Source organism: Ovis aries, chromosome 9 (genome assembly GCF_016772045.2).
Source record: "Ovis aries strain OAR_USU_Benz2616 breed Rambouillet chromosome 9, ARS-UI_Ramb_v3.0, whole genome shotgun sequence".
Lineage (NCBI taxonomy): Eukaryota > Metazoa > Chordata > Mammalia > Artiodactyla > Bovidae > Ovis > Ovis aries.
Window position 1 is genome coordinate 16,267,048 of NC_056062.1, and position 20,703 is coordinate 16,287,750.

A 20,703-nucleotide genomic window follows, 5' to 3' on the forward strand; every position below is an offset into this window, starting at 1 on the left:
CCTCTTTCCCTGCCTCCTCCATCAGGCTTTCAGCTTCTTAAGAGCAGGAATGACTTTTATGCATCTGCCTCCAGAGCACGGCCCAGTAATGCTTGGCATCGACACTCACTGCTTCTAAGTGTGTATTTAGTTTCATAGTTTCAGTTTATTGATTACCTCCCATGTGCCAGTGATAGTGCTAACTGCCTTTCACTTATTATTTCTGATCTTTAGTAAATGTTTGCTGTGCACACGAAGACTCCTTAATACATTCCAGAAATTATAGTCTCATGGTCTACTAGAAGTCATAGTTGCATGGTCTCACACTGAGAAGTGGTAAGTGTGTCTCACAAAAAGGCTGAAGCTCAGTCAGTTCAGTTGCTCAGTCGTGTCCGACTCTTTGCAACCCCGTGGACTGCAGCACGCCAGGCTTCCCTGTCCGTCACCAACTCCAGGAGCCTGCTCAAACTCACGTCCATCGAGTCTCTGATGCCATCCAACCATCTCATCCTCTGTCATCCCCTTCTCCTCCAGCCTTCTATCTTTCCCAGCATCAGGGTCTTTACCAATCAGTCAAGTCTTTGCATCGGGTTGCCAAAGTATTGGAGTTTCAGCTTCAGCATCAGTCCTTCCAATGAATAAACACCCAGGACTGATTTCCTTTAGAATTGACTGGTTTTATCTCCTTATAGTCCAAGGGACTATCAAGAGTCTTCTCCAACACCACAGTTCAAAAGCATCAATTCTTTGGCACTCAGCTATTATATCCAACTCACATCCATTCATGACTACTGGAAAAACCATAGCTTTGACTAGACGGACCTTTGTTGACAAAGTAGTGACTCTGCTTTTTAATATGCTGTCTAGGTTGGTCATAGCTTTTCTTTCAAGGAGCAAGTGTCTTTTAATTTCATGGCTGCAGTCACCATGTGCAGTGATTTTGGAGCGCCCCAAAGTAAAGCCTGTCACTGTTTCCATTGTTTCCCCATCTATTTTCCATGAAGTGATGGGATTGGATGCCATGATCTTAATGTTTTGAATGTTGAGTTTTACCAGCTTTTTCCACTCTCCTCTTTCACTTTCATCAAGAGGCTCTTCAGTTCCTCTTTGCTTTCTGCCATAGGGTGGTGTCATCTGCATATCTGAGGTTATTGATATTTCTCCTGGCAATCTTGATTCCAGCTTGTGCTTCATCTAGCCTGGCGTTTCACATGATATACTCTTCATATAAGTTAAATAAGCAGTGTGACAATATACAGCCTTGACATATTCCTTTCTAGTTTTTAGCCAGTCCATTTTTCCATGCGTGTCCAGTTCCTACTGTTGCTTCTTGACCTGCATACAGATTTCTCAGGAGGCAGATAAGGTGGTCTGGCATTCCCATTTCTTTTAAAATTTTCCACAGTTTATTGTGATCCACACAGTCAAAGGCTTTGACACAGTCAATAAAGCAGAAGTAGATGTTTTGGAACTCTCTTGCTTTTCCTGTGGTCCAACAGATGTTGACAATTTGATCTCTGGTTCTTCTGCCTTTTCTATATCCAGCTTGAACATCTGAAAGTTCTGAGTTCAAGTATTGTTGAAGCCTTGCTGAAGAATTTTATACATTACTTTGCTAGTGTGTGAGATGAGTGCCATTGTGCGGTAGTTTAAACATTCTTTGGCCTTGCCTTTCTTTGGGATTGGAATGAAAACTGACCTTTTCCAGTCCTGTGGCCACTGCTGAGTTTTCCAAATTTGCTGGCATATTGAGTGCAGCACTTTCACAGCATCATCTTTTAGGATTTGAAACAGCTCAGCTGGAATTCCATCACTTCTACTCGCTTTGTGTTCGTAGTGATGCTTCCTAAGGCCCACTTGACTTCACATTCCAGGATGTCTGGCTCTAGGTCAGTGATTGCACCATCATGGTTATCTGGGTCATGAAGATCTTTTTTGTACAGCTCTTCTGTGTGTTCTTGCCACCTCTTCTTAATATCTTCTGCTTCTGTTAGGTCCATACCATTTCTGTCCTTTGTTGAGCCCATCTTTGCATGAAATGTTCCCTTAGTATCTCTGATTTTCTTGACAAGATCTCTAGTCTTTCCCATTCTATTGATTCCCCCTATTTCTTTGCACTGATCACTGAGGAAGGCTTTCTTATCTCTCCTTGCTGTTCTTTGGAATTCTGCATTCAAATGGATATATCTTTCCTTTTCTCCTTTGCTTTTCACTTCTGTTCTAGTCTCAGCTATTTGTAAGGCCTCCTCAGAGAGCCAGTTTGCTTTTCTGCATTTTTTTTCTCTTGGAGATGGTCTTGACCGCTGTCTCCTGTACAGTGTCCTGAACTTCCATCCATAGTTCATCAGACACTCTGTCTGTCAGATCTAGTCCCTTGAGTTCTCTGTTTGTCCCTTCCACTGTATTATCGTAAGGGATTTGATTTAGGTCATACCTGAATGGTCTAGTGGTTTTCTCCACTTTATTCAATTTCTGTCTGAATTTGGCAATGAGTTCATGATCTGAGCCACAGTTGGCTCCCAGTCTTGTTTTTGCTGACTTTATAGAGCTTCTTCATCTTTGGCTGCAAAAAAAAAAAAAAAAAAAAAATCAATCTGATTTTGGTATTGACCATCTGGTGATGTCCACGTGTAGAGTCTGTTTGGGCGATGGGTTTAAAGTAGGAGATATGCTGGAACCTACTTATCGTCAGAGGCCAACCAGACATTTAAGCTGAGCAACATTACTGCTTGCTTAATTGCATAGGGAATGAATTAATTATGCTAGATACGTCTAAAAACCTATCGTGACAACTCTGGTGCCAATTTGCTTGCTCCGTTTCCCTCAAGGAAAAGAAAAAACAAAACACCTTGCTGTCAGCATAATAGAAATCCATAATTCAAAAACCAGTTACTTTGGAAACTGTTAGATAAATTCCCTCTGGCATCCCTTTGCTGGCTGATTTTTCTGCTAGTTGTGTGTGCTTTTTCCATGGACTCGAGGAAAGTGGTTATCTACTGGGAGCTGTGTTAGGTGGACCCTGTGATTTGGTGATTGAAACCAGACACCACCAGAATCATTACTGCTGCATTTTCCTTTTTCTACTAAATATTGCATTCTCAAGAGATTTTAAAATATCGCAGACTTTAGATTACAATAAAAAGCAACCCCTAGCAGCATTAGAAAACAGTTTGACAGTTACTCCAATAACTAAACATAAATCATCGTGTGACCCAGCAGCCCCACCCCCGGGAATATGCCCAAGAGAACTGGAAGCATGTGTCCACACACAGACTTGTCCGTGGATGTTCACAGCAGCGTTGTTCATGATAGCCGAGTAGTGGAGACAACCCAGATGTCCTTTAGCTGATGAACGGAGGACAGGACTGTTGGGCATCTGTGAGATGGAATGTTACTCAGCCATAAGAGAAGTTCTGATGCATACTGTAACGTCATGAGTCTTGAAAATATTTGCTCAGTGAAAGAAGTCAATGCCCAAATGTCACATGCTGTCTGATTTCATTTATAGGAAATATCCAGACTCGGCAAATCCTTAGAGACAGCAGATGTGTGGCTGCCAGGGATTTGGGGAAGGGAGGGGGAACTTGGACCGGTCACTTACTGGGTAGAGGATCTCTTCCGGGGATGATGATGGTACCCTGAAGTTAGGTAGTGCTGACGGTGGCAAATTCTGTGAATCCACTGAGAGCGGCTGGATTGTACACCACTTCTGAAGGGTGAATCGTGTGTCATCTGAATTACATCTCAGTTTAAAAAAAATCCTCGCGCTAAACCCTTTCTCCCCTCTCTCTTCTCGCCCACTGTTGCATGCCCCCCAACATCTTCTGAACAGTAATTACAGCGGTGGGCTGTATTACCATATCATCTGCTGTGCTGGGTGCTTCACAGCTATACTTCGCTAATGCTCCCCATAACTCCACATCACAGGTGCTTACCCTTTCAGAAGCTCAGAGATGCCGAGTCCCTTCCCAGTGTCCCACGAGTAAGCGACAGAGCCAGGATCTGAAGCGTGTTCTCTCTCCCCAACTCCCCAGACGCTCTTTTGTCTCAGTCAGAGATTTCTTCCTGGTGTGTTCCCAGCGAGTGGGTAGCTGAGGCTAAGCCCTGATGTGTAGACCCACTCTGGACCAGGGCTAGCCAGTGCTGCTGGACCGGCAGGTGTCCCACTGCCGGCGAGCTGAAGACTGGAAGGTTTATGCTCTGATGATGGTGCTTCAGTCTGTGGTAAGACAGGAGAGGTCTAAATAGGAGGTGGCGTGAATCCAAGTGTTCTAGTTTGTGGTTCTCCCGATACATCTGTCTCCTCCCTGCTTCCCTCCTCCTTGCGATTGTAAAGTATTCATCAGAAGTCTTATTAGTTAGTTGAGGGTGTATGCAGGTCAGTATAAGTGTAATAAAATTGCAGACTCCATGGAAAGTCACGTTGTCTTTGCTTGTCCAGGGCAGGAGGTGACTTCTCAGTCTGCCTGTCTCCACAGCTACTGTCTCGCATGTTAGGACCCTGCGGTCTTTGGCTGTAATGATTGTGAGCCTTTTCATATTTCCACTATGTACTATCAATAGGAGCTTGGTCCCTCTGGCCCAATCACTGCCCCACTGCCAGCAGGCGTTGTGGTTTGGAGGCGGTGTCTGTAGTCAGACTGTTGTACCCAACCGCTTCGTAGCTGTTGAGCTTGATCTGTAGTGTCAGTCTCCCCGAACCTCAGTTTAGCTGTCTGCAGAATTGGGAGTGATAGTGCTTTCCTCGTCCCTTTAAACGGTGTTGGTCATGACAACAGCAGGAGCTGACTTTGCTGCCGGCTTGCTGTGGGCTGGAGACTTTCTAAACTCATGGAGAACAGTTAGCATGGTGTTCAGCTAAGTGCCCAGAAAATGTCAACTGCTGTTATTATTATTGTATCTCTGATAAAACTAAAATCTAATTAGGGGACTCTTTTCTTAAATCTCCTTCCATTGTCTGCCAGAGACAGTTGAGACGCGCATCAGAGGTCTTTGTAAATCTGATGTGATCCTGGCCTCTCAGCGTTTTGTGCTGTGGCCGTCTTCTCCTCTCTTCTCCACGGAGTCCTCATCTCGGTGTGCTCCGCTGTGTTTCTCAGATGGACTTGCACGTCCAGGCGCAGCCCAAGGGCACTTCCTCAGCCTGCCCTCCCTTTCCTGAGCAAGGAAGCACTTCTTCCTTGGTTCCTCCCACAGCACCCATTGCCCCCAACCCCCATTTTTTGTCTACTTGTCCTTGAGGGTAGCTCAACTTTTCTCTGAGTTCAAGCCTTTTCCACACAGCAGCGGCAGCAGCTGTCATTTCTGTTAGTTTTCAGCCCTTCCCACTCAGCCAGGCTCCTCTCGGAGACAAGACCTGACGTTCCGTACCTTGGATCCTCGGGTCGGTGGGGCCGTGGTCCACACCCGATCCTCACTTCCGGTGTGTCGCCAGCTGTGGCTACTTCTCCTGCATCAGGACACGGCGCAGGTGGTGTCCCAGCTGGTTCCTGCGGCTCCCGGGGCCCCTCTGCCCCCCAGGGACGGCCAGGGTCAGGAGTGCGGGTGAGTGGCACTGTAGGGGGCGGGAGAGCCTTCGTGGCCGGGGCCTCTGCTTGCTCGCGTGCTGTGACTCTGGCTGCTTTGCTGTCTGCCTCCTTATGGTCCTCGCTGTTAATAACTCCTACACGATTTTACAGGACCCAGTTGTCAGCATAGGTAATCCCTGTCACCTTCAGTGACTTGCAAGTAAAGGTTTTTAGATCTGTTCCTCCAGAGGGATTAATCTTCAGTAGCTGTCTACTTAATTTCGTACGTGCATGGATGTGAATATATGTGTGCATAGAGTAGAGCGTCACTGTTTCCAATGGGTGGATGAATAAAGGAGTAATGTTGCAGTATTTATTTAGTGTTTTTCTCTAAAAGGTATCTCCTCTCTCCCATACTGCCACCTGTCTGTCTGTGTCTGCTGTTAGTGATGCAGCTTTATTTGTTCCTGTAGTATTTACGTGCAGGAATATTACCTGGCTTCCCAGGTGGTGCCGTGGTAAAGAACCGCCCGCCAGTGCTGGAGATGCAGGAGACACAGGTTCGATCCCTGGGTCAGGAAGATCCCTGGAGGAGGGCATGGCAACCCCACTCCAGTGTTCTTGCCTGGAGAATCCCACGGACGGAGGAGCCTGGTGGGCTGCAGTCCGTGGGGTCACACAGAGTGGGGCACGACTGAGCATGCGTGCATGAACCGTGAGCAGATGCTGCGACCGAGGAGGGGTCTCGACTGAACATCCGGAAATGCCCAGATGACTCAATGATGGCTTCTCCCTCCCTGCTTGAGGTCCCGACGGGGCTGTGTGAGAATGAGGGTCCCGTTGAGGCTGTGAGAAGGCCCTAAGCCGCAGGACTGGCCTCTGGCAAACAGGCTTGGGCTCCTTCCCTTTGTTGCCTTGTTCCAGTGTAGTTCCACCATCATGTTCTTTGCTGCTGCGTTTGTTGCTCTGCTGAAAAGATCTGAAGTGCTTCAGGTCTTCACACCCCTTCGCCATGATGGACATGCATCCACGAGGGGCAGGCTCCCACAGCGGGGTGAGCTCCCACAGAAGGGGAGGGCTCCCATGGGGGAGATGGGCACCCACAGAGAGGTGGGCTCCTGCAGAGGGGGTGGGCTCCCACAGGGGAGACGGGCACCCACAGAGGGGCGGGCTCCGGCAGAGGGGGTGGGCTCCCACAGGGGAGACGGGCACCCACAGAGGGGCGGGCTCCTGCAGAGGGGGTGGGCTCCCACAGCGGGGTGAGCTCCCACAGAGGGGGTGGGCTCCCATGGGGGAGGCGGGCACTCACAGAGAGGTGAGCTCCTGCAGACGGGGTGGGCTCCCACCGGGGAGGCGGGCTCCCACAGAGGGGCGGGCTCCTGCAGAGGGGATGGGCAGCCCCGTCCGCCTCAGACCAGGGCCCCTTGGAGTTGGCGGAGTCGCCGCTGCGCAGAGGGCTCGTGGACAGCCGCTGTCTGTCCTCGGAGCGGAGTTGCTCCTCCTTACGGCGTCTCTCACTCTCAGGCTGTGCTCCTCCTAAAGCCAGGACAGTGGATTGAGGCCAGGAGACGAGGGGCCAGCGTGCTGAGGACCCAGCCCAGGGGGCCTCCGGGGGTCCGTCCTGCCCCTGTCCTGAAGGAGGCAGCTGAGACCTGGACTGGTGTGTGGTTGGTTGAGTGGCCTGTCTTTTGTCTCGAGTGATAGGGGGAGAGAGGGCAGGTTTTGGACTCAGACCAGCTTGAACAGCAACTGTTGCAGTTGGGAGATTTCGGACAAATGGCTCTCTGGAAGGTTCACCTGCTGAGTGCGGTGATGGCAGCTAACGGCTGAGTGAAGAGGGGCATGCGAAGCGTGTCCAGCCCAGGAGTTGTGCCTGCAGACACTCTGAGGCCTGGTGCACAGAAGCGGCTGGTGCGGACGAGTCCACGGCTCAGGACGGGTCTGAGCCAGAGATGAGAGGCCTGGCAGGGGGCATAGGTGGGAGAAATGGACGCCGTGGAGTGGCCTGCTTGGCGTGTGACCTGCGGGGGTGCTGGGCTGTGTCGGGTTCTGCCCCAGCGGTGTCTGAGGCACGGGGCGACGGGGAGGGGTTCACAGAAGAGGGAGAAGAGGAAGCCGGAGGAAGGGTGGGCCACAGGGACCAAGAGGCATCAAACCGGGGAAACTTGGGTCGACCGCAGGGAGGTCGGGGGTGGGGAGGGTGTGGACAGTATCCCCTGAACCTGGCCACCCGGGAGCTGTGGATGACCTCAGGAGGCGAGGGGGAGGCTTTGGTAGTGGCTGTGGGCGGGAGCAGCCTCTGACTGGCTGCAGAGCCCTGGGATGAAGGGGCAGCTCGTGGAGTCGCTTCGCAAAGTCTGGCTGTAACACTCGTGAGAGGCGAGTCAGGGCTGAGAAGCAGGTTTTGCGCACCTCCTGTCCCCAAGCCGCGGGGCAGCAAACGCATCCCCCGCTTGTCTCACGCTCAGCACGAGGGACACGATGGCTCCCTCTCTCTCAGTTCTGCGTGTCGTCACTCACGATTCAAGGTAGCAGTGAGATGGTTTTAGTTTCTCAGAAAGCGTTTTTATGGTTGATGCGTCCGGGATCTTCTTTTAAACATGATTTCTAGTTCTCTTTTCACAAGCCTCTTCTCGGACCTGAGCCAGCAGGCTCTTGGCTTAACCTTTCCGTTCCTTGACGCCTGAACTGGTGCCTGTGCTCTGAGCTCTGTCTCCCTTCCCCACCTCCTTCGCCCTCTACTGTTGAGTTTACCTTTAAGATGCAGTTTGCTGAAACAGAGGCAGGGGGTTCGTGGACAGTGCTGGTGTGTGATATAAGAGGAGTGAGACTGATGTGATTTTAGGACTTGGTTCCCACCAGTGTGGGCTCCCGGGTGAGGCCTCAGCACAGCTCTGTCAGCCCCTCTGGCCCTGCTGCCTGGGCCCCTCCATGTCTTACCGGAGTCATTCACTCAGCACCGCAGCCGTTCATGTGGCGGGTCATTCAGCCGCGCGGTGGCATCATCAGGCTTGGATCTGATTCTCCTTATCGGTGAACAGCAACAGTAGCGTCCAGGGAACCTGACACCCCATCTCTGCTCTGTGGCCGGCAGCGGCTGCCTACTTGATCTGAGTGTTCCTGGGTGCAGGACTCCAGAGTGCAGGCACTGGAAGAGGCTAGTCTGTCTCTTTAAGGAGCTCACAGCCCAAGTTAGGCGCTGGACTGATTTGATTTTGCCGCTCATTGTGAAGTTGACGCACCTGGTGTGCAGCGGGGAGGCCGGACCTGTTGAGAGTCCTGGGCGTGGAGTGGCTACAGCCCCACTGGGCACGGGGCTCCTTCCTCATCCCGAAGCCCTAGGCAGCTTTGCTGAGTGTGGACCATGTTCTTAAAAACAAGAACTGAGTTTAGAAATTGCGCTGCAATACATGTAACATGAAATCGGCCGTCTCAGTCACTTGTAAGTGTGCAGTCCCAAAGCTTGAAGCGCGTTCACGTGTTCTTCCTGCGCCACCCTGTCCAGCCACAGAGCTGAGTGTTGAGACTCTGCTCTGCTCCCACAGCTGAATTATTTAGAAGTGCTGGCTGGGCTCCTTAGAGTTTATTGTTTATTCCTTCCTTCGTTCGTTAAATATTTATTGAACACCTTCTGTGTCTTATGCCCTGGGCTTAGTCCTGGGAAGACAAAGCATGGACCAGTACTGTCTCTATGGAACTCGGAAGGTCTTGTGTTTCATGCGCTCAGTCACTCCGTCTTGTCCGACTCTTGCAACACCAGGCTGGCCTGTCCCTGGGATTCTCCAGGCAAGAATGCTGGAGTGAGTTGCCATTTCCTCCTCCAGGAGATCTTCCCGACCCAGGGATTGAACCCACCATCTCCTGCGTCTCCTACCTTGGCAGGCAGATTCTTTACCGCTAGTGCCACCTGGGGAGCGTCTATGGACCTTGGACTAAAACGGAGCCCAGTGATTAAAAACCAGACACAGGCTGGGTTGGAGTGCATGGAGACGCCTCCAGCCCGCGCACACGGCGTGTGAACAGCACGGGGACTGTGAACTGCAGGCCCGGCGGGGGAAGTGCTGAGCTGGCCCCGAGGGTGGGCCTTGGAGCGCCAGTGCGCTGAGTGGGGGCAGGTGAGGCTGGAGGCAGGTGGCAGACTGGGCGTCCTGCCTCCTTCATTTGGGTCTTTCCTGCAGCATCAAACTGAATATTTCAATTACTGCCAGTTTCACGTGGGGCCTGTAGGTACAGTGGAGAGCAGTGAACAGTCTGTACTTGGCCATAGGCCATGAGCTCGGGGCGGGTGGGGTGTCTGTTGGTGGGACCGGCGTGGTGACGGAGGGCTGGTGGGCAGTGCTGTGCAGAGTGGGGACGTGGTGGCATGGAGGGCGGCATCTGCAGGGAGAGATGCCTTGGGACTCCGTGCTGCCGGAGCCCCGGGCTGGCCTTGGGAGGCTGTCTTGTATTGAGAGTCAGGCTTCCTGGGTTGGTGTCTCTGCGTGGCGGATTGCTCTGGGCCCCTTGTGGCCTGTTTAGCTGGACTCATGCCCGCATCCGCCTGCTCCTTCCCTCTGCCCACTGGCCATGCTTCTCTCGGGTTTGGAGCTTGAGCCCCTTGTCAGGCCTCTGTTGAGGCCACGTGATGTCACTGAAGGACCAGTTGGGTCTGGAGCAGCAGGTCGGGGGTGGGTCCTCTGCTCCCCGCCAGCTGTGTTGTTGGGCAGAGCCACCTCACCTCCTGGAGCTGCAGCTGGTGCAACTGTGAAACGAGGACGAGATTTACCCTGAGTGTGTGCAGAGGAGAAACCGTACTTATGAGGTCACGGAGCACAGCCAGGGCCCCGAGACGCCTGTAGACGATTCTTTCTTCTGTGTCACGAGAGGGGAGAGTAGGGCAGGGGCCAGGCCTGCCTGCTCCTGATGAGGTCCGTCCAGGCTCCAGGGAGCTCTGCGGGTCCTCAGTTGTTAGCTCTGACTTCCCATCAAGTCACTCCCTCCCCCAGGCCTCAACATCCTCGCCTGTAAAATGGGATGATAGCTACGTACGTGGTATCCACTCACAGCCAGTGATTTACGCCCCAGACACGTTAAAAAGGGCACATCCTGAGCACTCAGTGAGGGCTGCTTCTAACTTGTTTTTGCAGCGACAGGACTTGCTCTTGTCTCAGCCCTCAGGATGGTCTGGTCTCCTGGCAGCTGTGCCCCATCTTGACTAGTGAATGGGGCAGCAGCTTCTAGAAAAGAGGCCGGAGCCAGGGCAATGCACAGCATTGCAGTTCTGCGGTCTCGCCACACGGGGCCGCCCTTTTTCAGCAAAGGCGGAGCTGCTCCACTGTCTGTGGGCTCCCAGACCCCAAGAGGATGCTTTCAGAAATAGTACCAATAGTTTGATTGGGGTTTTCTTTTTTAAACATCTAATACTTGGCTTTCTTTGGCATTGCTGAGTGAGGGACCTGATTTCCTTCTGAAGCTGAGTGGCTCGGATGAGATTCTGGCGTTACCCGTGGGTTTCTGCTTCCTCTCACCGGCAGTCCTAGTGGGCTCTCCCAGCGGGGGTGGGGAACTGGCTCCCCCTGGCTCCCTGCCTCCTGGCCCCTGCCCGCTGGGAGGGTAGCTCCTCTGAGGGCAGGGACTCACTGATTCACTCCAGTGCCCCTGAGAGTAGGTGGTCCTTCAATATCCGTTGGATACTTAATCAGTGCATCTGGGGAAGTCACTCGGCCTTCCTGAGGGCTGGTTGTTGCGCTGCAAGCTCGCATTAAGTGGGTCCTTGCTTCTGAGTTCAGGGGCACAGTACGTGGAACACAGCCCATGGGAGAGGGGTCCTGGGCTCCCTCATTCCGTGCTTTACATCTCTCCACAGTTTTCCTCGTTTAGGCCACGAGCAAAGGCTTTGCCTGGTGTATCTTCCAAGGTATGCCCTTGAACTTGCAATGTGGTGGCTCTCAGATAAGTTATTTTCAGGGTTTGCAAGTATCTCCAAAAATAGCGAGATGTCTTTTTCTTGTTGTCATTATTAGAACACAGCCCCTTTTCCTGTTAGGCATTGCCAATCAATCTGGCAACTGTTGCAAGAACCAAATTATACACTCAATTGGTTTCGCTTGCCTGCTTTTTTGGGCAGTGATTGACACTCAGGGGTCACATGTCAGTAGATTCACAGATGTTTATCTTTTTGACTGAAGGATCACTTATTAAAACAAACGGGACTGAACTGTCCTTATAGTGTATTGTTGCTTCCTGGGATCTAACAGTCAGACATGAGCAGGACAGTCGCCTGCAGGCTCCCCAGGGTTGCTGGGTGGGTCCTCTCTGGATGTGTTTCTCTTGTTCTGAGTGTTCATGTAATAGCTGTTCAAAAAACACTTAATTTATAGTGTATTGTTGCTTCCTGGGATCTAACAGTCAGACATGAGCAGGACAGTCGCCTGCAGGCTCCCCAGGGTTGCTGGGTGGGTCCTCTCTGGACGTGTTTCTCTTGTTCTGAGTGTTCATGTAATAGCTGTTCAAAAGACACTTAATTTATTTTAAATAAATTGAATTAAAAAGAATTTTAGTTCTGTCTCTACCAAGCACAGGGATTTTTATTCCTGCAGCATGTGAGCAGTGGCCGTGGGCTCTCTGGTCGTGTCCAGTGACGGGGGCTGAGGTTCTTCCTGACGTCAGTCTCCCCAGGTCCTGCCTGCCAGAGCCTCCAACTTAGAGACTGCTGGCAGGAAAGGGGGTCTTCTCTTTTTTGGAGCTTTTTACCCTCGACTCAACAACCTCAGTTTGGAAACCTATCAGATCTCTTGCCCTTGTGTTTACCACTGAGAACTTTTTGCCCTTTCGAATGGTAGCACCCAGGTCTACTAGTCCAAGGAGTGAGCCCTTTCATCGTGAGATATTTGTTGAGTGTCAGTCAGGTGTCAGGGGTCGTAATGAAAGAGCTTCCTCCTGCAGGGAGCGCATGGTCCAGCAGGGAGAGACACATCAGTACCACGTCCTGCTAGCACAGAGGTCTCGCAGCCCAGCTCCGTGCTGCGCCAGCCTCCCACCAGGAGCTGTGGAGCCCACGGGAGGGGCGAGGCCACTTCTGCCTGGGAGTTGTGATTGAGTGAACACTCCATGCGCGTTTAACTCACATAACAAATACTCAACTGAGTGCCTTCTCTGAGCCTGCCAAGTGCTGGACCACAGGGTGTAATGACATGGTCCTTCTCTCATGGGATTTATAATCTGTACACATAGCCCTCCGATTCAAAGAACTGGAACAAAAGCTGTGAAGAAAAGGAATGCGATTCTTTGAGGTCATGGACTGACCTAGACTGCAAGGGTGTTGGAGGAGACTTCCCGGGAGCTGCAGAGATCCGAAGGACCTGGAGCTGGCAGGGGGAGGGGGGTGGTGAGGGTTGAAAGCAGAGGAAACCGGGAAGCGTGGTGGTCAGAGGAGCCTGGGCATGCAGGCTGTGCGGCGTGGTGAGGTGTGGTGTTTGTCGTCGGGGGAGCGGGAAGCCTTTGGAGGATTGCAGATGGGGAGGGGAAGAGAGGTGTGAGGTGTTAGATCTTCACCCCGGTCCCCCTCGGGGAGTGGTGTTGAAGTGGGGGCTGGCGTGGAAACAGGCCAGTGAGGTCGCTGTCACACTAGTCCGAGAGAAATGCCGCCATGGCTTGTATCAGGCCACGGCATAGAGCCAGAGAGCGCTGGGTGGATCTCGGCACTATTAGGAGACGGAGAAGGCTGGTGCTCGGTGGTGGAGGACGTGGAGAAAGGCGATGGGGTTTCTGCCACAGGCGTTTGGATCGACAGTGGAGTCGCGGCTGAGCAGGAAAGTGTGGGACAGGAAAGGAGTTCTCTTCCTTGGCAGGGGCAGGGTGGGCCTGGTCACAGGTTCACGCTCAGATTTGGGGAGTGTAGGTGCCTTTGAAATAGCCAAGCCAAGCAGACAGCTGTGTAAACAGATCTGGGGCTTGGAGGCAGTGTTTGAGCTGACTCTTGAGAAAGGGGCTGGCTGGCCTCCAGGTGAGCAGTGGAGAAGGACATTCAGGGCAGCGCAGTGTGGAGGGTGTGCCGGCTCTGGTGTGATGGGGTTGTGATGGTTATCGGGGCTCAGGGAACGGGGTGTGTAGCGGAAGACGGGAGTGGAGAGGTGTGGTGCTGGGCAGGTTGAGGAGAACCTTTTATGTGACGAAGGAAGTTTGGACGTCATCCTGATGGCTGTCAGCAGCTATTGAAAGGGATTTAGCGCTGCATATTATGATCAGATTTGCACTTTAGAAAAACCACTCTGCCAGGAAAGGGGAGGATGAATTGATGAGTCATTCCTGCCATTGATTCATTCATTCATCCACCAGGGCCACATACTACACACCCAGTGCTGAGCTCTGCGTCAGATGCTGGTGGGACGGAGGTCAGGAAGGCCGAGATGCTGTTTTAAAGGGCTGACTGTCGGGGAAGACAGCCCTAGGAACACAGTGGTACTCTGTCATCGTAAGGACGCACATGTACACAAAGTTACTGGCAGTGTGGAAGATGGGAACTCATCTAGACTCTGCTTAGAGAAGGTTTCTAAGGTGAAATAAGAGAGTTTTAAATGAATTGGAGAGGAAATAGGCGGTTATAGAAGCTGCTTTCAAAATGGAAGGAAGAGATAACAAAGTGATGGAGGAAAGAAGTAGCAGAGTATGTTAGGGAATCCCCCAGAAATCAGAGAACACAGCGAGAGCGGTGAGATGTGGGTGGAGACGCGAGGGTGAAACGTGCCCGGGTCGGAGGAGGGGGCCGTGTGGGCTGAGCTCTGCGTTTGGCAGGGTCACCCTGATGTCTGTGGGGACAAAGACGTGCAGGTTGAGAGGACAGCCCCTCTGTTGGGAGAGGTGGTGAGGACCTCTTCACCACGCAGAACAGCCCTCAGAGGGGTGAAGGGCGGCTGTGGAAACCCACCGCCCCACAACCGTCTCAGCACCCCTCAGCCCCCTTCTCCCAGGCCCTTAAATGTGAGGGTGCCTGGGGTTTGGTTGCCACCCAGTCCATTTATACATTTCGGTCTCTGTCTTGATGGTCTCGTCTCCTCTTCTGGTTCCAGTTACCACCTGCAGCTACTGGTCATTTGGGGGGCCACCTCCTTTGACCTGGCTCGTGTCCACCCCAGTGAACTCTTGGGCTTCATTTTTCCTCATCTAAAAACGAGGGCAGCAGCAATAATATGATAACTTCACACGAGGTCATTGTGCTGCTTGAGGTGATGGCATGGAGAGCTGGGCAGTGGTGCCTGAGAGCCGCCCCACCCCGCCCCGCCTGGGCATATCTTCCTCATCACGCACACCCTGCCGTGCGTGTTGCATGTCATGGCGTGGTGGGCTCTCCTGCTTGCTCCTCTCATCCATGTGGAGTCCTCTGGGAGTTAGATACTGTTACACATGTGTGCGTGCACGTGAAGTCACTCAGTTGGGTCTGACTGACTGTGACCCCATGGGCTGCAGCCCGCCAGGCTCCTCTGTCCATGGGATTCTCCAGGCAAGCATACTGGAGCGGGTTTCCATTTCCTTCTCCAGGGGATCTTCCCGACCCAGGGATCGAACCTGTGTCTCTCACGTCTCCTGCATTGGCAGATGGGTTCTTTACCACTAGCGCCCCCTGGGAAGCCCCCGTTGTCCATCCATGCCTGCCTATGTGCATGCATACTTTGTGTGTACAGTATTCTACATGTGTGTGCACATGCATGCACACGTGTGCTATAAAGCACCCTCTCATAGGCTTCTTAGGCCTCTCGGGGCTCATACTTGTGCTTCATCAACTGGGTCAATTGAGCAAAAGCTTGGCAGAGATGAGCAGGGAATTAATAAATGTTTGAAGGCAATGGCACCCCACTCCAGCACTCTTGCCTGGAGAATCCCATGGATGGAGGAGCCTGGTAGGCTGCAGTCCATGGGATCGCGAAGAGTCGGACACGACTGAGCGACTTCACTTTCACTTTTCACTTTCATGCACTGGAGAAGGAAATGGCAACCCACTCCAGTGCTCTTGCCTGGAGAATCCCAGGGACCGGGGAGCCTGGTGGGCTGCCGTCTATGGGGTCGCACAGAGTCGGCCATGACTGAGGCGACTTAGCAGCAGCACCTTGGAAGAAGATGGTTTACATACATTTTAATCAACATGGCAGCTGGGTGTGTCGATATTTTATTTTGTCCCCACCTCACAAATAAGCAGTGTGAAGCCAGCCACTAATCTCAGAGAGTTATATTCTTAATCTCATGTCAGAGCCTCAGGAGTCTGCAGTTGTTGTTGACCTTCCTGGTCTGTTCAGGATCGGCTGGCCGTCTGGGATTCACTGACCTTGCCAGGGGCCCCAGTTCGCCTTCGTTTGCAGGGAGATCAGAGCAATGGGGGTGAACTCAGGGGTTGAGGGCTCCTTTGCTCTCAGGAGTGGAATAATAATAATAGTAATGCCTGCCTCTTGGGGAGTGTTTTCATATATATCACTTATTCAGCCTCATCAGCCAACTGGTTTAGCTCAGCCAAGCACAGATTGAAAATGAGAGAGACTTACCTGTGCCCCTTTTCTGTTTTGGAGATCATGAATTTAACAAGAAAACCACTCCCACACAGGTCAGCTGCTTCAGAAAACATAACCAAGAGAATGTGGCTATAAATATTATCTGTAGATCAACAAGTTGCAGTCCTCCTAAAGCATGAAAGCTTTATGCTTCTAAAGCATAGAAAAACCGAGTCCACAGTGAGAACAGCCCCTTTCACAGCTGTTCATTCTGCTGTTCATCTGGGCTCGGGACTGTGAACATGCCGGTTCCCAGAACCTTCCCAGGCCTCCTGTTGCAAGGTGAGCATAAGTACTGTTGGATGTGAGTCTCTAAGTGAGTTGCCTGGAGTTTTGTCTAAATTGCTGCAAGATCATTGGAGGGCACAGGCCTGCAAGGAGCTGTTTGGAGGAACCCCGCGAGGAAGGTGGGGTGGCAGGTGCCCCGTGCACTTGCAGTCCTGAGCCGTCTTGTGGGTGGTTTGTGGCATCGTGGTACGTTGAAACGACCCTGGGCGGTATGAAGGAGATGCTGAATGGACCGTCCTCAAGGTTCTTCCCAGGTAGTGAGGTCCTGACACACACTGGGGCTTCTTTTCTCTGGCCACAGAAAGCTTGCTGCAGGAGAGAACGCAGGATGACCGTGCAGAGTCCTGGATCCAGCTGCGACGGTCCTGTGGCAGTGTGGTGGGAGGCTGTGCTTGGTGGAAGGACAGCACCGTGACCTGGGGTGACACTCTTATTAGACGGCCTGGCAGTGCTGCCCGAGCAGGGGTCCTGGAGCCCCCAGAGCGGTCTGAGTGCACCCTCCTCCCACGCGCCCTGCCCTGCGCCTTCCCGCTCGTGTGTGTGACTGCTGCCCCGCGCCTCCCCGCTCGTGTGTGTGACTGCTGCCCCGCGCCTCCCCGCTCGTGTGTGTGACTGCTGCCCCGCGCCTCCCCACTCGTGTGTGTGATGGCTGATGTAACCTCCCCGTGGGCAGGGTTTTCACTGCCTTGTTCATCGTGTGCCCCGGGACCCGAGCCGGCACCGGGCACAGGGCAGTATCTCAGTAAATAGCTGCTGATGAGTGGAACGGACGCGCAGCTGCTCTTCTTCAGTGTCGAGTGTTCTATACGAGAGGCTGCCTGCGCCTCCTCCTGCAGCCCCGCAGCCCGGGGCTGGGCACAGGGCATGTGTCCGGGCCAGGCGGCCTGTGCTTTTCCTGGGTGATGGCGTCACTGTGTGTGTTCCAGCTTCACTGTCCTCTTCTGAGAATGAACTCACTGTGGCTTGAGAATCAAATGAAGTGATACGTATAAAATGCTTTTTAAAAGCAGGAAGCACCGTTGGTGATTGAGCTGTGTCTGTCTGTCTGTCTCATCGATCATTGTAATTATGCTCATTTAGGCCAGAGCTTGAGAGGGATGCTCACACTTAAGATAAAAATAACTGCAATAATGTTGGTAAGTTGGGCTTTATTCTTTGATTTCCCATCTTCCTGCCATGAAGTTATCCAGCTATAAATAAATATTATGACTCTTTTATGACAAAGGAATTGAAATGTGCTGTTTCTCTGACACAGCCAACTTATCTCGACAGCGTCAGCCCAAGCAACTCCGGGCTGCGTCTAGTTATTGATCATGCTTTGCTGTCTCAGGCTTGGAATGAGGCATCATTTGAGACACTGAGACATTCACGAGCCGTGAACGCGTGCCTGTGTGCCAAAACCATAAGCGATACGTGCTGCCCCACTAAAGGGAAGAACCCGCTGCCTGAACAGCGAGCAAGAGGGACTGCGTTGTGGCTGGAGCAGGGGAGGGAGGCTGAGGCAGGAGGTTCTTGCCAGTGGAGGGCTTATGTGGCATTGGGTTTTCTGCTTAGGTTCCTACTCGACTGGGTAGGAAGGAGTAAGGAAGTAGTAGCTGTCTATTGTCGATACGGCATGGACCCCAAAAAGGGGGACAGGAAGGCAGTCAGTCAGAAAGAAAAGAAGTGGGCGTTAGAGCAGCCACGGAAGGAAGCTGGTCCTTATGGAGCACCTGTGTTACGCGACGGGTAATTTCACATACTTCAGTGCATTTAGTTACCAAAATTATACTGCAGAATGAGTGCTCTTACCCCCAGTTTTAATCCTCTAAGAAAGCTGAGGCATGTGGCTGTTAAAGAACTTGCCCAAGGCGATGGGGATGATTAATGACAGGGCAGGTAGTTCCAGAGCCTGCTGTGTGATGAACTGCAAGGAGCTCCTTCGTGATTATCTGGTGTAAAGTATAGGAGGCAGAGTAACGTAGGAGAGGCTGGCAAGATCCATATTATCAAGGTGGAGGTAACATTGAAAAGCTTGAGTTAATGGTAAAATATCACAGTGTAGGTCTTAAAAGAAAGGTCTTAAATAGAGGTTTCTAGACGCTGGACTGAAAGAAACACAAGCTGGAATCAAGATTGCCAGGAGAAATATCAATAACCTCAGATATGCAGATGACACCACCCTTATGGCAGAAAGTGAAGAGGAGCTAAAAAGCCTCTCGATGAAAGTGAAAGAGGAGAGTGAAAAAGTTGGCTTAAAGCTCAACATTCAGAAAACGAAGACCACGGCATCTGGTCCCATCACTTCATGGGAAATAGATGGGGAAACAGTGTCAGACTTTATTTTTTGGGGCTCCAAAATCACTGCAGATGGTGACTGCAGCCATGAAATTAAAAGACGCTACTCCTTGGAAGAAAAGTTATGACCAACCTAGATGGCATATTCAAAAGCAGAGACATTACTTTGCCGACTAAGGTCCGTCTAGTCAAGGCTATGGTTTTTCCTGTGGTCATGTATGGATGTGAGAGTTGGACTGTGAAGAAAGCTGAGTGCCGAAGAATTGATGCTTTTGAACTGTGGTGCTGAAGAAGACTCTTGAGAGTCCCTTGGACTGCAAGGAGATCCAACCAGTCCATTCTGAAGGAGATCAGCCCTGGGATTTCTTTGGAAGGAATGATGCTAAAGCTGAAACTCCAATACTTTGGCCACCTCATGTGAAGAGTTGACTCATTGGAAAAGACTCTGATGCTTGGAGGGATTGGGGGCAGGAGAAGGGGACGACAGAGGATGAGATGGCTGGATGGCATCACTGACTCGATGGACGTGAGTCTGAGTGAACTCAGGGAGTTGGTGATGGACAGGGAGGCCTGGCATGCTGCAATTCATGGGGTCGCAAAGAGTTGGACACGACTGAGCAACTGAACTGAACTGAACTGAGGAGCTTCTTTTTTAATGGGGATCCTTTCATTGGCTTGAATACCAGTTGAGGGGGAAAGCAGGTACTGTGTGCACCCTCATGAACACGCCACCCCTCCCCTCCTGCATTCACGGTGCTTGTTGACACCTATTCTAGGAGGTTGAGTGTAGGATTTAGTCCTGCACCAAACCCCTGGAACCCGCCCTGGTAGGAGTGGCCAGATAGGTGCCTGCTGGGGTGAACGGCACGCGTGTGTCGTGGCCCATGCAGCTGCCCTGTATGGTCAGCATGGTGCGATGCAGAGAAGGGATTTAGGAAGTCTAGAAGAATTGAGTAGCTGGTGAAGAGTTTGCTAAGTGTATCCTCATAAATTCCTTAAATACGTAACATTTCCAAATGCTTTATTCTTGAAGAAAGTTGGTTTTGAAAATGCAACTAGTATATCGAGCATTTGGCAGTTTGTTAATTGGATACTCTACCAGGGCCTTTCATAGACTTGTCCCATTTAAGGGAATCAGTACTGAATTTAGGTAAAGGTTGAGCAGAGGATAGCCAGTAAAGATGGACTTGCAGACAGGGAGTTGGTGTGGAATTCCAGGCTTGGTCAGGTGCTGCTTTGATTCATCCTTGTCAGGAAAAGAGCTTCAGCAAGAACAGAAAAGAAAAAAAAAAAAAACAATTGAAAGGAGAAAATCAGAATTACCACTGTGAGTTAAAATAAAAGATAAACATAAAAAAACAAGTACCAAGCAGTTAGTTGTGTTTTGGGCCGCAAAGTTTCAATGGTGGCAAGGATTTTAGCGCAGTGCAGAAAATAAACCCAAATAAAACATTACCAAAGCAAATCCTGCTGGGCATAAAAGGAATAAAAAGTCATGACCAAGTAGACTTTGTCTTAAAAATACAAGGATGGTTCCATGTAAGAAAATCTCTCAATGTTATGGGCCATACTGGCAGATTAATTGAGGGAAAAACTATGTAAATAGATACAGAAAATTAAATAAAACCCAACGTGTATTTCTAGCAGCTCTTAGTAAAATAAGACTTCAAGGGAGCATTGTTAGCTTCATAAAAGGCATCTATGAGAAGTCCGTAGGACACCGCAAGTCTTGACACGTAACCTGTGTTCATTCGTTTCTCTATGTGGCGGCCTCGGGTCGTGGCTCCAGCACGGGAGGTCGTTTTCGTTGTGCTGCCTGGGCTCTCTGACCGTGGCGCGCGGACTCTCTAGCGGCGGCGCCCAGGCTCAGTAGTTGTGCCACGTGGACTTGTGTGCTCCTAGGCGTGTGGGATCTTAATTCCCCAAGCAGGGGTTGAACCTCTGCTCCCTGCGTTGCAGGGCAGATGCGCAACCACTGCCCCACCGACCAAGTCCCGTGACGCATTACCTTGAAGTCAAAGTCAGGAATGAGACAGGGTTGCCTGCTGTCAGTGTTCCCACTGGGGATTGTCTCAGTGCTGATGCAGTAAGGAGACGGAAAACACGAGATCCTGGTTCATGTTAGAATGGGAGAA

At 51.5% G+C, this 20,703-nt stretch overlaps 1 protein-coding gene across 7 annotated transcripts in view; it reads left to right on the forward strand.

Moving 5' to 3' along the window:
- The window catches only part of TRAPPC9 (trafficking protein particle complex subunit 9), a 405,352-nt gene that overhangs the window by 156,537 nt on the left and 228,112 nt on the right, over positions 1 to 20,703 (forward strand). The window contains exon 18 of one of the 7 annotated variants that reach the window (XM_060419988.1): positions 1 to 19,867. This exon is cut by the window's left edge and continues 13,320 nt beyond it. The exons of the other annotated variants lie outside the window; for them this stretch is intronic. The gene's annotated coding sequence lies outside the window, so the exon portion shown is untranslated. Of the gene's footprint in view, positions 19,868 to 20,703 lie in introns of those variants that run through there. 7 annotated transcript variants of the gene reach the window in all.